At 36.4% G+C, this 17,644-nt stretch overlaps 1 protein-coding gene across 1 annotated transcript in view; it reads left to right on the top strand.

The window, feature by feature from the left end:
- Slc4a4 (solute carrier family 4 member 4) overlaps nucleotides 1-17,644 on the top strand; it is a 424,936-nt gene that overhangs the window by 74,757 nt on the left and 332,535 nt on the right. The window lies entirely within an intron of this gene.

Below are 17,644 nucleotides of genomic sequence, written 5' to 3'. Positions count from 1 at the left end.
CCAATTTAGTAGTGCATATAATTAAGCCATACCATTCAGAAATCAAGAGTATCAGAATAATGTTATCACTTTTACTCATGAAAGCATATAATAAATATAGTATGTAGATTAATATGTTTGAGAGAAGACCAAGCTGGTAATTGGAAAATACCTTTTTTGCATGGAATAAAGCAAACCTCTCATTGAAATGTTCATTCTTGAATTAAATGTTCTGGATTTTGTATATCTGGATCTTTTGTATACCAAAAGGACAAAAATTTAGCATAATAGTACTTTATTGACTTTGCATTTATTATTTTTGCATACATCGTAGAACGTGCTGTGCAAATGTAAAGCTTGGAAATTAGAAAATTTGGAATGAAATGTGGTATTCTAATGATGTTAACTCTGTACATAATCTTTGGATTATGTGTACCTTACTTTGCTTTATGTCCCTGCCTTTTGGATGCTACACTACGTGTGGAAGAATCTCCCCTAGAGGAGGCTTTGCCAAGGGAGAAGTGATGAAGTGCTGACAGCTTCCCTGCTCACAGGTGTTTCTGAGGAAGGCGATGGTGGGAAGAGGAAAATAAGACCTACTAAAGATGCCAAGGAAACTGCCACCCACTTTATTTAAAGCCATATTTTTCAGAATTTAAATGCAAATTTTAGGCTATCAAACAATGAAAAATGGATTTTTATGAAAAGTTTCTTTCCCTGGTTACTATGGTGTTTATAAGAGAAAGAAACCATAAACAACCATCTAGGTTTATGGGAAAAAACCCAATTAAAAAATTGGAATGTCAGGCAGGCACATCCTTGACTCAGTGTCTCTCTCTCTCTCTCCCTCTCTCTCTTTTTTTAAAGGAACAAGTAATATAAACATGTAGCCACACAGCATCTGCATAGATATTAAATATGATAAAAAGATTTACGAATGTACAACTGTGACCTGAATGAAAGGGCATGTCTAAACACAATGGATCCAATTTTCTGCTTACACTGGCAAAGAAACCAACTACTGTGCCTAAAAAAACAGTTTAGTTTTATTAGCTAAATAAACAGACTAATCAACACCACCGATCCCCTGCTCCCACTTACTCAAAGCTTTTTGAAAAGCTGGGATGTTTCTCAAAGGCAAGCTACAGATTTCAAATGCCAAAATGAGGTTTTAAATACTCCAAAATTCAAGTGATGGTTTCCATGGTGACTCCCCCCAGCCACTTACTTGGAATGGAAGAGCGCTTCCCCTTCAAACACCAGATCCCCAAGTCCCTTCAGCCCTGTAGCAACTGCCTGAAAAAGGAATGGCTGACTTTGAGAAGGGTATTTGGTGTTGGCAGGCTCTTCTTATGTCAATATAGATTTCGTTTCCTCATCAGACCAGTTTCTGGACAATCTATTGGATCTCGTTCTTACTTTGCCACCCATGATGTTTGTGTTCTGGTCAGGGCAGAGGGAGAATATGCATAAAGTGTGGGTGGGCCAGCAAGGGATGAATTAGCTTGTGTGTGCTTTTTAGATTCACCCAAAGGTGAATCTGATGTGAATTGGAGAACGAAGTGCTGAAGTGGCAGGTTTCATTATTTTTACTGGGACACCTTAAAGGGCCAGTCTTTTCCATGGTGCTTCATATGTTGTTGATCAAAAATATATGTGGTTTATTAATTGAAAACAATGTTTTTTTAGATTAGAAAAACATAAATATGAATGTATGCATATGTGTGTATAGCTTTATATAATGTGTATGTATGTATAGCTTTATTTAAATTTATATAAGGAAATGGAATCATGCCCTGGACTACCCTTCTGCAACTTACTGTTTTTTCTTCACATTGCATTGTGAATAGTTGAAAGGATGAATCATATCATGTTTAACCAATTCTCAGGTACTTTTCAATTTTCTTATTTTATAACTTTAAAGAATGATGGAGAGTATATCTTGGTGTGATGTTCTCCCTTTCTTTCTCTTTCTATTTCTCTAGGGAAAATTCTAGTAAAGGTATTTCTGGGTCAAATTACCTTTATTATTACTCTTTTCATTAACTGTAAAGATATAATACTCTCTGTAGAGTCCTTTATGTCTAAAGGATGATCAATAAGCCTACATAAAAATGTGGATACAGTTCTCCCAAGCATATGATTTGATTTTTTCTATAGAATTAGAGTTCAGAAAAGATAGATTTGGATGTCTGCAATTTGGAATTGGTCATAATAGATAATATTTATTGAATGTTTAATGTGTACCAGTCTTTCTAAGCACTTTATATCTATTTATTCACATACTTTACACAACAAACTGATGAAGTTGATATTTTTTACTAATGTGGAAACAGTCACAGAGAAGTTAGCTCACACTGACCAAGGTCACACAGCTAGTAAAGGGAACATGTCATGATTTAAAACAATGTAATTTGAGTCTAGAGTGGGCAATTAATCATAGCCCAATGTTCTCTTTCATGTTGAACATCTCTAGTCAGAAGGAATTACACACATTTGCTCTGGTTTTACCTTATATATACTTGGGTAAACGATAACTCAACCCACATCCCCTCAAAACACAGGGGCAGCCATGGCAAATACCAATTTCTTCTCATTGCCATTTTTTAGTACTTGATAAAATTATAATTCTACTGTACACTGATTTGTTCTCATGTGGAGCATTTATTTCTACATTTGATCTTAGCTAAGAGGCTGAGAAGCAATTCTATTTTATTTCTACAGCAATTCAATGAAACATGAAATGAAGGGGAAAGGATAGTAATGTCATGGCTGAGGGAGGTATCATGAGATGAAAGATGGAAGGATCAGGGCAAGGGTAGCAGCTGAGGAAAAAGGAGAGAACTATAAAAAAAAAAAAAAACACTAAAACCTCTTGTCTGTAGAAGGTGCACAAATCAAGAAGATTTATCAAAAATACCCACATAGAGTAGCTACTCTGTTGGTGTCCAGGAATATGTATTTTTGCCACACTTGAAAAGTCAAAAAACAACCAAAAAACAAACCTGATGACAGTGAAAGAAGGGTTGCACTAATTTTTCTACTGGCACACACTCCTTGTATATACAGGCTAGTTGATTAAAATAAGGTTCTGATGAACTCCGAAGGAAGATCTATATTTTGGAAAAGTAGGCTACCTTCAATGACACAAATTTACCCTCTAGATCAATATTCGGAGTCTTAAGAATGCATAAAATTGCAAAACCCACACATTTATTCAAAATTGATTAAGGCTCTGTGTTTGAACAGGGATATGTCCATCAAGGGCTATAAGGAGGAAAGACTTTCAGTATTTCCAACTCAATTTTTTTTCCCTTAGGACGATGAAAAGGAAGTGAGTCTTAGGATTCTGATATAGACATCAACTGGAGCTCTTCTCCTCTCCACAAAGCAATAGGATTTCCACTGTGCATTAAGTAAGCAATTCGTGCCATTTCCCTAAAGGCAAGTACGGTGTTATAGAGTGGGAAAAGTCGTCAGGTGGCAATCTGATTATTTCATTAACTTACTCTACGAGAACATTTATTGCCCCACCCAAGCAACATCATCCACATCCCATTGTTGTGTTTTACTGAAGGGATGATGTCAGTAGCAGGGAATGTGGAGATAGGAAAGTTTCTCCAGCTGCCCATTCCTTTAGGTATAGAGGTGATGATGCCTCACCAGACTTCCACAGGGCAGATCTCCAGCTCTTCTCCTTCAGTGATGACTGTTGTTTAATTTTATTATAGTTAGCGAATTGACTTTTTGTGTCATCATTTAACATTGATCTTCCAAAGGAGCTCTTCAGTAAACTTCATGAGGTCAAGGACTGTACCATGTCTTGTTAACTGCTGTTTATCCCCACTGCTGAGCATAGTGTCAATATGTACTGCATTTTATGAATCATTGAATGAATGAATGCTGGCAGGTAGTAAAAGACAACTATAGGCTCTAAGTTATGCACTGTATTCTAGGATAACTTTGTTAAGACATTTTAAAAGATATAAGAAAGATGACATTATTCAACGAGAGGGAATAATGGATACCCATGTGGGTTATAAATTCTGTTCTTGGAGTTTATGAAAGGCATAAGAAGGCAAATAAAAAATGGATCTATTCCTCTTCTCTCTAATTCTGATCATTCTCCCACCCCTACTCTACTAATTGGATGTTGGGTTACAGTGAGGTTTGCAATTCCATAGGAAATAAAGAGATGAATTAATAACGAAGATTATTACAATATTTATTTTCATGTCAAGCAATATCCTTAATTCTGTCAACATTGCTGAAGAGATAATAGTCTTGGGCCTGGCATGGTGAAGCACATCCAGAGGCTCAGGAGGCTAAGGCAGGAGGTTCGCAAGTTCAAAGCCAGCCTCAGCAAAAATGAGTGCTAAGCAACTCATGAGACCCTGACTCTAAATAAAATACAAAATAGGGCTGGAATGTGGCTCAGTGGTCGAGTGCTCCTGAGTTCAATCAAAATAATAAATAAATAAAAATTTAAAAAAAGAGATAATAGTCTTTGACTTATGCAATTGAAGATAGAATATAGATAGAGGCATTCACTATGTTTGGTGGACTGAGAGGTTATTTAACATATTTTAGTACTATAAATTTCAGTAACTTTAGGAAGTTACTGAACTACAGTAATACCCCACCTACACAACCAGCACCAATATTGCTACCACCACCACCATAATAGAAATAACCCAGATAATAAATAGAACCAATTTTTGAACCTAAGTTTGTATTTCTCCAAAGCTTATGCTCTTTCTTTTATATTCTTGTTACAAAGTATACAAAGTGTAGTCTTCATAGGCAGGTAATCTTATAAGGAATAGGATGGTTATATGCTATTTGATACCACTACTGTTAGTTACATATGTACATACTTGTTAATCAGACAATTCCCAGGTTTTAGTGGTTTCAGTTAACAGCTAAGCAGAAGAATGCCAGAGTTCAAATTTTGATGCTCTTGTGCCAATCCCTTAACTATCTTTCCTTATCATTTAAGTGGAGACATAATTCTTGAGAGTGAGGTGTGAATCACTAACTAATGCAGAGCATAGGGGAAAATGGACTCAGTGGGTTCACTCAGGAAAGAACTAAAGATTATCTCCATGAAAGAACATTTTATCTTTATGCTTGATTTTGCAAGGCCATGAAAAGGAAAAATAATTCTTATGGCTACTGTATATGTTCAAGATTTTATTATGTAAAGTTAGGAAGACAAGACACTCAGGACCCATCAAACACACATATTTGAGATTTCAGTTCCACTTATTTTCCACTGACATTATTGCTCTTGTTTTGTTATATATACCATTTTTGATAATATTCTTTTTCACTAAAATGTTGTTTCTAAAATAGTACTATGGTTCTTTATCAGGAATAATTTAGTTTTTGGCAATAACTAGGAGACTAGAGAGCTGGAAATCAGAATCATACAAGTAGAGGAAGATGACTTCTTTTAAAAATATTAAAATGTTAGCAAAAGGATTATTATACTGCCATTTCTTGGCCCATATAGGAAAACTATTTTTAATTAGTTTACTTGTTCCTTTTGGTATTTAACTTCTGAATTATATATCTATATGATATGGTTGTTAATTTTTTCTAGATATTTTGGTTTTAGTCCTTATCTACTAACTTTCTAATATAGAATGGAAGTGAGATAACTTTTTAGAAAGTGATTGGTAATATAAGCTGTGAAGAATACAAAAATTTCAGACCAGGTTGATAACAGATGTATCATGTGACCATAGGAGTCAGTACATTATATACTTCACTGATTGTATAAAGAGGAGGCCATTAAATGCCATTAAATGCTTTTTAAAATTAACCTTTTCTACTATTTTTCTTCACCTTTACTTCATAATGAGCATGGTTAAGGCATGGGCTATTCTCTTATCACTCCAGTTTTATTAAACTGTCCAGTTAAGTGAACTGGGATTCACTTCACTGTGTGATAGGATTGCCTTTGAGGAGTGTACTTCACATCAACCATGGTTTAATTTAGATATATCAGTACAAGTTAATAGACTGCTAAATATTCTGAACTAGTGTTTTCTACACCTTCCTCCCACTCCAAAATACCAGATGCAGTCTTTTGTACTGTTTCTTTCTGCCGTGGTGTCCCATAGTCGTCTTGTAGCATTCCAATCATTGATGTAATACAATAATTGACTTATCTCAGTCTGCTGCAACATCAGAGGGTGGGTTGAATGAGGAGTCTTGCTATAGTCTGAAATAAAATGACACAATACGTAAAAAGGCACACCAAGAAGATCTGAATGGTAGATACTGTTATATATAAGCCTGATTATGTTCCAATAGGTTTCATTAATATAGTCCACCGTCAGTTTAAACCAGGGGTTGGTAAAGTGTGGTCTTCTGGCCACGCCCATCATTTGCATATTACCTACTGCTGCTTTCTCATAGACTATCCTGTTGGCCAAGCCAATATTTACTATCTGACTCTTTACAGGAAAAGTTTCATGACCCCAAGGTTTAAACCAATTTCTTATCCCACTTCTTATTGTGTCTACTGTGCTGAAAAATAAGCCTCTAAATCCAAACTCTTCAGAAAGCAAAACAACATATTTGTTTTGCTGCTCTTCTGGTTATAGAGCATCATTTAAAAAATTAAGTGGCCCTAGTAAATCCCAAAATAAAAATTTCCCTATGGCAACCAGAACAGTCTAAGTCTTTAAATTCTAAACATGTTAGTTTGTTTCATTGGAAAAAAGTAAAAAATATTTAAACATATATAGTTACTATTTTGGGGGGGCATCCAGAATCTTAAGACTCTAAATAGAACATAGTAATATTGGTATTATCTATAGGGCATAGTAGTAAAATCAGAAGTAGAGCCAAGAGCCTTCATTTTATTTTGTTCATAACAGACAAAAAGTTTCATGTTGATTATGCATCTGTAAGGGTTATAAAATTTTATTGGCTTAATAGTGAGTAAAATAGTATTAAGCAGCCACTCTGTCAGAGCCAGGAGTCAGTAGCTAAAATAACTGCCATCTTGGGGGAATATTGTTTTTTGTTAACAATTGCTCAAATGGAGTGCTCATCAACTATTTCTAATTATTGTAGAGGCAAAATAAATGGACTTTATTCACTTATGAAATAACAATCCTAATTCCTAGGAAAATAGTTTACTTTCAAAATTTAATATAATTGCATTAAAATAGTTCTCAAATCAATATGTTTCTGTAAAAAAACCCCATTCTAATTAACCAAGGCCAAATTCTTCTATTTTACACTTCTTGTAAGAAAAATAAAGAGAAAATATTAGGTGCTAAAAAGAAAAAAATATAAAGGATTGTTTTTGAAAACAAACAACTTTGTGTTCCAATTCCCTAACCATCTGTCATGCATAGGAATTTTATCCATAAGCAGTCTATTCTATTTGTAGCTCCACTTGTGTGAACTTAGAGATATCTGCAGGAAAACTACTTATGGAATGTAAGGGAAATCACAAGATTTGAAATATGCATCAGGGTTTTAAATATGCCTTCCTTTTATTCTAGCTTTTATCAAACTTGAATACACTTTACTATCAAATGTAATTTTGTTGAGAAGAATTAAGTGCCAAATTTATGTCTGAACTTCAGATTCCTTGTCTGTGTCATAGTTACTACTAATACAGTTACTCAACATTCATTTGAGTAAGTGAAATAACATTTGGTTTGAACATCTTATTAAGGATATCATTGCTGCTTAATGAACTATCAAGAAATGTAGTGGCTTACAATAATCACTTTATTATGCTCATGGATTCTGTGGGTTAGGACAGGGCACAGTAAGATGGCTTGTCTCTGCTCTACAGTGTTTAGCATTCCAGCTGAGAAGATTTGAGGGCTGGTATGATTTGATGGCAGGGGTTCAGAATCATCTGGAGGCCCCTTCACTCATATGTCTGTTGGGAAGACCTGAAGACTAGAACTGCTTGTATGTGGTGGCTTCTCTCTGTGGACACGCCAAGTGATCTAGGACCAAGCTTGGCAGCTTTAGTGTAACTGGATCTTATAAGGCAGCCAAGGCTCCAAGCATGACTGTTTCAGCATACACAAAGCCTTACTTTTCACTGGACTGTGTTGGTCAGAGTAGTCTCAAGCTTATTTACATTCAAGGAGAGGAGAATTAGACTCTGCCTCTTCACATGGTGGACTGGCAGGGTCAATTAGAGAAGAGGATGTGGGAATGGGAGATGTGACTGACATTCTCTTTGGGAAATATATGCCTTGCTGGTCAAAAAAAAGAGTGAGTATATAATCGGGAGAATGTGTAAACAATGAAATGGCAACTTTTTTTTTTTTTTTTTGTGATGTTGGTTGTTGATAGAATTGGATCTCATACTTACTGTGTTCAAAATAGTGTTGTCTTTCCCCAAAATCAAAATAGTGATTTTTGTTTTTTCCTTTCTCTTCTACCAGTTGCTTCTACCTTAGAATATGTCATCATTTCCTAGTCAAAATTTAAGTCATCCTTATTTTTTTGTTCTTTGAATTTTATATCTAATCTATTAGGTCTACTTAATTCTACCTCCAAAATGTCTTTCATATTTACCCATTTCTCTCCATCTTCAGCACTCACCTCCTGTATTGTCTGTTTCTTGCTGCTGTAACAGAATTCTTGAGACTGACTAATTTATAATAAACATATAATTATTGGCTCACAGCTTTGGAGGCTGACAAGTCTAAAATCAAGGTGCCAGCATCTGGTGAGGGCTTTCTTGCTGCATCATTGCATGGTGGAAGGCAATAAAAGGGGCAGTAAGAGTGGCCTTAACTTGCTCTTTTTTGGTGGTACCAATTCCACCCCTGAAGGTGAAGCCCTCGTGGCCTCATCACCTCTTAAAGGTATTGCTTCTTAATGCTGATTGTCACAATCACAAATTTCACTTTGAGTTTTAGAGGGACAAACATTCAAACCATAGCATTCCCTAGCCCAAGTCTCATTCATCTCCAATCTTCTCCATTCATTTCTAAGAATGAAATTTCTAAGCCCTAAATTTGATCACGTGACAACTTCATTTTTAAAATTGTTAAGTAGCTTCTGATTGCTCTTAGAATAAGATCTGAATTCACTCCTGGGTCTACAAAGCCCTGTAAAATCGGGCTCATGTTTCCTTCTCCAAACCTCATGTCATTACTACCTTTTCTTTCATGCGTTGTCCTCCCATCTCCTTCCCTGGTCAACCCTCAGTGAGTTTGAACCTACTGTTTTGTCTTCCTCGATGGCTTTTTCATAGCTCTCTGCACAGCTGGTTCATTTAAGGCCAGCTGTTACTGCCTTTAGCCCTTCCCTGACCAGGAAATCTTAAGTGCCAAATCTCATTATTTTCTCCTTTTCACCCTATTAATGACTACAGTAGAGTTTATCTTATTATTTTATGTTTAACTTCTTTATTGCCTCTCTTTCAAACTAGAATTTAAGCTCACTGTAACGAGTTGCCTTATCTGTCTTGCTTTACTCTCTTTTCAGTACTTTGGTAGGTCTTGTGCATAATAGGCATTTCACAGTATCTTTTGAATGAATAAGTGAAAATGGTTTAAAACAAGAAGCAAATCGTATGTTTAAGTCTAATTCCTCATGAAAACTTATCCATATTTTACACAAGCCCATGACTGGACATAAAAGATGACTTTTAATAGCCACAGAAAAATAAAAACTTCCAAGTGCTTTTGGGGTTCAAACTGACTTTTCAAGGGGGTTCTTACTCTGTTTGAACTAATTTGTACAATGACTTATAGATGTTAACTAAACCAAACCTTAATTTATTCATTATTCCATTTATTCAGTTTTTAACAAGTGCCCATTATATGCATGGGACTGTACTAAAGGAGATTAAACAATGTAAAAATGTTGAAGACACATTTCCTACTTTTATAGTGCATACAATTTAGTAATCGAAAAAAGGAAAATACACCAAAAGCCTCAATACATGGTGATGGTATAAGTGACATGGAAGTGGCTCAACTTAAGTGTTACCAGTAGGGAGGAGATAGAGGCCTGTAGGGCTGAACTCATCAGAGAAGATAATCAAGATTAGGTTGCAATTTGAACTGGATGTTTAAAAACAACGTTTTCAATAGTTGAAGGTGGAGGAAACAAAGGCATTCCTGGTATAATAAATAGCATGAGCAAGGGACTGGAACCCAGAAATAAAAAGCATGATCAAGAAATAGTGAAAAGTTTGGGCTAAATGGAGTATCAAGCTGCACCTGGGATCAGTGGCAAATACAACTGGTTGAAACCAGATCATGAAAGGTTACTAACTTTAAGCTAAAATATTTGCACTTCTTTCAATGGTTGATGAAGAACTATTGAACTTGTCCTGTTTTTTTTTTTTTTTTTTTTTGTTGTTGTTGTTGTTTGAGGGAGGGAAGGAAGGTAATGAAAATAGTGCTTTAGGAAAATTAACCTGGCTTTGTGTGCAGGCTAGACTGATGACAGGGGTATGGGGAGGAAGGAGTGTGAAGGTAGGCAGTGCAGAGGTTATCAGAGGCCCAGGGACCAAGTATTCTTAACTTTCTCCATGTGTCTCCTAGGGTAGAATGAGGAAGCATGGTGCAGTGGATGGAGCATGGACTTAGGCCATTCAGAACCCTGCCTCTATAACTTTGGTACTTGAATGACCTGAGGTCAGTCACTTGATATTTCTGAGCCTGTTTTTTCAACTGCATGATAGAGATAATTTTTGTACTATTATGTTGCTCCCTGTTGAGCAACAAGGTCCGATGTATCTCCTCAGGGCCCGCCTGAGGAGAATACAGGGCCGAGCAGGATGATGAGTGTCCGCGGCAATGGAAACCCACCAGAGCCGGGAGGTCTGTCAGCGCACGAAGCACAGCAGGAACTCATTTATTGAGGAAATCACACAGCTTTTATGTAGGGTGGGGGCTAGATGGGAACCAATCAGCTTAAAGGTCAGCAAGGTATGGGGAATTCACGAGGGAGAGAGTCCCATAGGACTAAATGGCAAGCATGAGCTGATCACGTTCACGGAACTGCTGCTAACCAATCCCAAACAGTAGCGGGTGGAGATGAGCAGGCCAATCAGGGAGTTGCTGGGTACAAACACATTTTTCAGTTTCCTGGGGAGAGTGGCAGTACAAAGAAGTCCGGGTAAACTGTTGGTGGATCAGGCAGTGCCACGTATGAGGAAGAGGTTGTCACGAGGGTGCAGCCACCATTAGGGTGCATCCCCTACACTATTATGCAAGGTTTCTATGAAAATTAGGAAGTTCTTGATGAAAAGAAGCTATTATTAATTACTGAGTGCAGCATTGAGTTTATCAGATTAATTATTTTAGTATGATACTGGACTGTTTCCATTTTCCTTGCCTGATGGTCTATGCTAAAGGAAGACTATGAAAGCAGTTTGTTAGTACAGCACCACTTCACCTAGTATGTAATGTTTTCTTTGGTATTCTCTGAAAAATCACCTCCATCTACTTGATTACTTTGTACTTCATTCCAAATAGTAACTGCAGTGTCAGCAGAAGCTTTCGAATAGTTGTTTCCCTAAGTGGACTGTCTTTTACTCTTGCCAGAATAGACAAAGTGTTAAGTAAAGAGTCAATACTTTTTGTATATTAATTTAATTAGAAAAAAAAAAAAAACAGTAATAGAGTTTGAGGGCCACTGACTGGGCAGAGAGAGCTGTCCAGCACTCTTGACTTTGCTCCATTTGCATCTTATTCTTTCTTCCTTTTTTGAGTTTATTTTAACACCTTCCCCGGACTGGGATACTAGGCTGTTGGTTCCAAGACATTGCTAAACCAATGAAAAAATGTGAGTACCAAGAGGTGATCTGGGCATCAAAGTTAATCAAATACTCAGAGAGGAAAGTAATTTACATATCAATAATTTGAGAATAATCTCCCCTTTTGAGTTTCTGATTTACCATTACATATGCTAGCACAGATATGTTCTGACAAATTTTTACAAAATTCTAAACTTTTTTGGGTTTAAATAAGAATTACTGAATGAAAGGAGACATGTTGGCATTTGTCACCAATTTCCGTGTAATTCTAAGTGAAATGTTATTTTTTTTTTTTTTGTAAACAGAGATCAAAGCCTCAAACTTTAATTTAGGGATGAACATTTCTTATTCCAGATCCCTGCCTATCTACCAAAACAAGAACTCCAGAACATGCTGGGTGTGGTGCTGTACAGCTGAAATCCACTGGCTTGGGAGGCCGAGGCAGGAGGATTGTGAATTCAAAGTCAGACTCAGCATCTTGGCAATGTCCTGAGCACTTAGCAAGATGCGCTCTCAAAATAAAAAATAAAAAGAGCTGGGGATGTGACTCAGTGGTTAAATGCCTCTGGGTTCAAGTCCTGATATCAAAGAGAGAGAGAGAGAGAGAGAGAAAAGCGCAAAAAACAAAACACGCCCCCTCCCCGCAACAAAAAGCCAAAACCCTCCAGAATGTCAAGATTTCCCTCCCCTCCTTCTTCTAATATGAAAAGTGAAAAGTGGAAGAGTCACATTATAAGCAAACACTGTGGTGTCACTAGTTCATGAGACATTACTAATGGCTTTCACATCTACATGTTGTATTTCTTCCAAGTGCCCTGTGGATTGTGGATAGAAAGCACATAAATGTAATTTTAGTTTGAAGAGAAAACCCGTAAAATCTCATTACAAATAGCCATGATAAAATGTAGCCATGATAAAAGAAAATAAAATATTGTTTCCAAGCATAGTGTCTCCAAAGTCCAACATTCTGTTTTTGGATAGCTAAGTTCTCAGATGTTGATATAGTTACATATGTGCTCTCAGGTTCTGTTGAAATTTAAGAGGTAGGTATAATTTACATCTGATATTCTGTGGATTTTCGCAGTAATTAGCTCACTCTTCTGGATCAGATGTTTATGGTCCCAGAAAAAGGCCAACTCCAATTCTAAACTTCTAACTTGAAGGAAAAGTGAAACAGTGTTGATCGTGCATGAAACATAGGGAGTTTTGAAAGCCATGTATCTTCTTCCGAAAGTGAGTGAAAATCACTACCAAAAATAGGTATTGTAATATTGAATGAGTTAAAAATTTTGTCCCTGAAACGTGACAAAAGCTCTATAGGTGCTAGCGATTGTTATTAATATTGTTAGTGGGGATATCAATATTTTCATTGCTAGATAGTGGAAAACGTTAACAGAGAACCTGTTCCATCTGAATTTTCATAAATGAAGGGCAAATCTGGATTTGTGCTGAGATAAGAGTGCATCCGTCTTTAACTAGATCGGAAAAGATGGAGCCAAAATCAGATTAACTACCTTTTTTTCTAGCCGCATTTCTTTCTTTTTTGGGCGGGGGGAGGTACCAGGGATTGAAGTTAGGGGTGTTTGACCACTGAGCCACATCCCCAGCCCTTTTTCTTTTTTATTTTGAGACAGTGTCTCACTAAGTTCCTCAGGGCCTCACTAAGTTGCTAAGGCTGGCTTTGAACTTGTGATCCTCCTGCCTCAGCCTCCCAAGTCACTGGGATTACAAGGGTACACCATGGAGCCCGTCTCTAGCCATATTTCTTAAAGCTTGTGTTTTAGGCCAAGAGAGACTATTTTTACTCCAAATTAGTCTCAACAACCATAACAGTTTTAAAATATATAATACAATCAACCAAAAACCATAAATGTAAATTAGGCAAAGTAAATATGTGAAAATATAAGTGGTCTTCTGTGAAAGAGTTTTCACTACTATTCATCTATTTTTATTTTATAACTTATTAAAATAATGAGACTACATTGCTTTAATAATGGAATAAGTTTTGAGTTTTTGAAATCAAAAACTGCTCTAATCAAGTTGCTTGATAAAATGTTATTTTAAGTTTTTGTATAGTTTTTATTTGTGCAAGAAAATGGTAATATCTTTCAGAAGATATTTTTGTTTGCACAACACTGATTTGAGTGGAGGCCAGGCAGGCACTGAGGGAATAGTGTCGGCACTCAACAGCATCCAGTAACCATGAAAAGGTGAGACATTCCAGTCCTGTCACTGGCATGTCATCAGCCACTGTGTCATAGTGTGTAAAGATACTAATCTCACTGTCCATCATATGGGTTTATCTTTAAATGACTTATACAGAAAAATGTCATTAGGCATGTAAATAGGGGTTATTTATATATTTTAATTTCAAATTTAAATAAAAAATAAGCACTTTATCCTCATGGTTAAAATTCAAAAACAGGAGAAACAATTCAGTGAAAAGTCTTCCTTCCTGTGTGAATGCCACAATCATCTACTTCCCCTCCCTGGAGGGGAACAGTGCTTTTATTTGCTTGTGTATCCTTCAAGAGATACTTTAGGCATGTGCAAATAAATACGTGGTTATAGTTTTAAAAGTTATCAGGGAAGAAGAATGGTGTCTTAAAGAATTTGTGGCACCTGAAATCTGTCTTAATAAAATATATATTTGGATAAGAAGACTTTCTTCTTAATTAACATTAAAATGTTCCAGAAAAGAGTAAATATGATCAATCATTTTTACATGTAATGAGATACTAAGTTCCTACTATGCGTCAGGCACTTTCAGGTGCAATTTGTTCTGCCAAGTTGCTGTCAAACATTTTCATTGTCTCATCATCCAGATTTGTGTGCAGCATCGTCTCAGAGGTGACTTCCCTAAGAACCCCTTGAAGCAGCTCTCCCCTTCCCGGGCAGCCTCCCGCATATCACTGTTTTATTTCTCCTAGAGCTAGGGTGCTCTAACATTTCTCCACAATATTTCACTTTTGAGCATGAAGGGAATGCTATTATCATTTCAGAGCAACAATAGGAATAAACTAGTGCTGGAAGCTGGGATGGCCGGTCACACTATTTGCAGTGTGTATGCCACTTCATGGCATTAAGCATTTAAAGATAATGGAAATGATCTTGTCCATTTGTTTAACTGTCAGCTCCACAAAGCAGGGACTTTGCTTGTTCTAGGAAACCATCAACTAGAAGAGTCCTTGACACAAAGGAAGTAGGTTCTTAAATACTTGTTGATTGTGTGGATGACCCAATCCTGTTCCATGTTCTGTGTGGAACTGAACAGTCGTTGCGCAGGAGTAAGAAATTGGAAAACCATAAGAGAAATTTTTTTCAGAATGTTTTTTTCCCTAAAGAGAGGGAGAAAAAGGAGGCAACTTTTAACATTCTGATTTCCATCTTTCAGCGTTTCCCATAAGCTGATCAGTCCGGCAGATGTGTACTTGGCGAGTCACTTGTTTTGTTACTTGCAAGGAGAACCAGGTGTTTTGTGGTCTCCAGGATAGGCCTGGTCTGGGGAGCAGATCAGTGGGATGTGAATGGTTACAATCCAGTTTGATCCAGTGTTGGGTCAGCCCGCAGGGAAACCTGTCTCCAAGCAATGGAACAGTTGGATCCACATGACTCAGTCCACAGGCAGAAAAGGAAGAACGGCTTTAGAACAGCCTACCATCTGGGTTTATTCATCTCCCAAGGAGGTGGGAGGCCAGCAGGATACAAAGGAACAAGCACCTGTCTGTGTCTGGGAAGTGGCTAGTGTGAAAATACACACACACACACACACACATACACACACATACACACACACAACGACTCTGTTCTGGCAGAGAAGCCTGACATAATTCTCTCCATTATCTTACCTAAAACCAGACAATCTTTTTAACTAGGAACATATGTATGCTTTAGTGGCTTAGTAGCTTGTTTTATGTGTTCCTTTCCCATTCCAAACAGAGAGACCTATGTCCTGTGTTATTGTGATCCATGGGAGAATTCCTGTAGGAGGAAGAGGCTGAAACACTGGCCTAAGGTTACTAAACAGAGCATTCAATGATAAATGCATCAATAACACTTCTGAAAGATTTGCATGTTTCTCTGTCACTGTATTGTTCAGATTTTATTAGAGGAAATTATTCTAATATCCTATTAGAGTTATTGAATTGTGGGGTAACTGAAGTCCCTTGATTATACTGCTGAAGAAATTGAGGCCCAGAAAGGTTGAATAACTTGCCTTCCTTGATATTAACAGAGAGAGAACGGCTCCTGTTTTTTAGAAGTTAAGTGTCTTTTCTAATATTTGGTTTTAGGCATGTGTTTTTAAAATAACAGTTGGATATGGTTGAGAGCTTAGTTGTTAAAACTGTGAAGCAACTTATGACACATGTTTAGCCAAATAAAATTATTTCTCCAACTCATGCCATGCTGACAGCTTGCAAAAAGTGTTTTCACCTTCCTTCTTGTCTCATAAAAAGGGATTGCAGTTATTTTTAAACTTTGGGTTTGTAGAAGGGAATGTAGATTATAAATCTAGGTTAGTTGAATTTATTCAGGAATTTGGCAGATTGAATATGCACTTTCTAGAGTATAAGTGAAGCAATAATGAGGCCTTTAGTGATCTATCTACCTACTTATCTATCATCTATCTATCTTCAGTGTCATACCAGGCTGTTTGAAGAATAAGAAAAAGTGATTTTTTTCTTACTCCTAGATAATGAAGCAGTTGACTAAATTGTTATAGAATGACAACTTCAATGATCATTGTTATAATATTGCTTAATAACAAAACATGTATGACTCAAAATAAATATGGCACAAAGAAAACCTCTATTCTGTATAGCAAATATGTGTCAAAGTGCCACCAGTGAGTCACATATTTAAGAAGGACTTGATATTGAGAAACATTTCTAATCATTCTCTCAAGTCTATAGCAATAAGATATAACATACCTTCTACCACCTTTCTGTTTATTTCCAGTATGAGATGTATGTGAATGTTATAATTTTTATAACTCCAGGATAAACATGCAATGATATTTTTATTTTTTGTCCTCATAAAACAGAATAATGAAAAAATTCAAATATAATGGTTGTATTTGAGTTTTGTTATATGTTGAACAAAATAATTATCTAGTGACAAACCATTACTCTTTTTATTTTATGTAATGAGGAAACTTAAATGCAAAAGTCTTTAAGAACCTATTTAAAAATCACACAAATATTGAGAAATTTTTATGATAATAATCCTATCTGCAGGTCCGAGCTGTCCCCTATATCTGTTAGATAATCAATACAGGGCTTATGAGTTGTGTTGTTTTACTACATACGACATTTTTGTTTTAGAGTCATAGAGTGCCACGAATATATGAGACCAGAAATGCTTTTGACTACCTATGAAAAAACTTTCAGTCGAGTCCTGTTGTCAAGAGGCTTCATCACCTGCTGCCACTAGATGGTGCTTGTCACTGAACCAAAGGTTCTTCCTCCTTTCTGTTTTCCTTAGGTGCCTATTAGGACCTTGAATGATAGGAAAGAAACTTGATTAATAAGCTAAATAGTGGGTTGGTACTCCAGAAAGTCATTAAGCACAGAGAGTTATTGATTAAAAAGTAAACAAACCATTATTAGTAAAGATTACTTATACTGTTTTTTCCAACTCCATCAAATTTTCTGTTCATTCTTTTTGTCATCAACCTGTGTCAACTCTTAAATAAAGAGAACAAATAAGTCTTTCTTTGGACTTACAAGACTCAAAGTCCATACAAAGTTTTTAGGGTTGGCGAAAAAAAAAAATCTCAGGATTCATTGTTCTCACCCGGAAAAGCAACAGGAAAGGTAGCCACATGCAGAGTGAACAAGAAAAGTTAATCAATTACCTTTCAAAGGGAAAACACATGTATCTCAATTACTGGACAAT

This window comes from Sciurus carolinensis, chromosome 10 (genome assembly GCF_902686445.1).
Source record: "Sciurus carolinensis chromosome 10, mSciCar1.2, whole genome shotgun sequence".
Classification (NCBI taxonomy): domain Eukaryota; kingdom Metazoa; phylum Chordata; class Mammalia; order Rodentia; family Sciuridae; genus Sciurus; species Sciurus carolinensis.
This window is presented reverse-complemented; position numbering and strand designations above follow the sequence as displayed.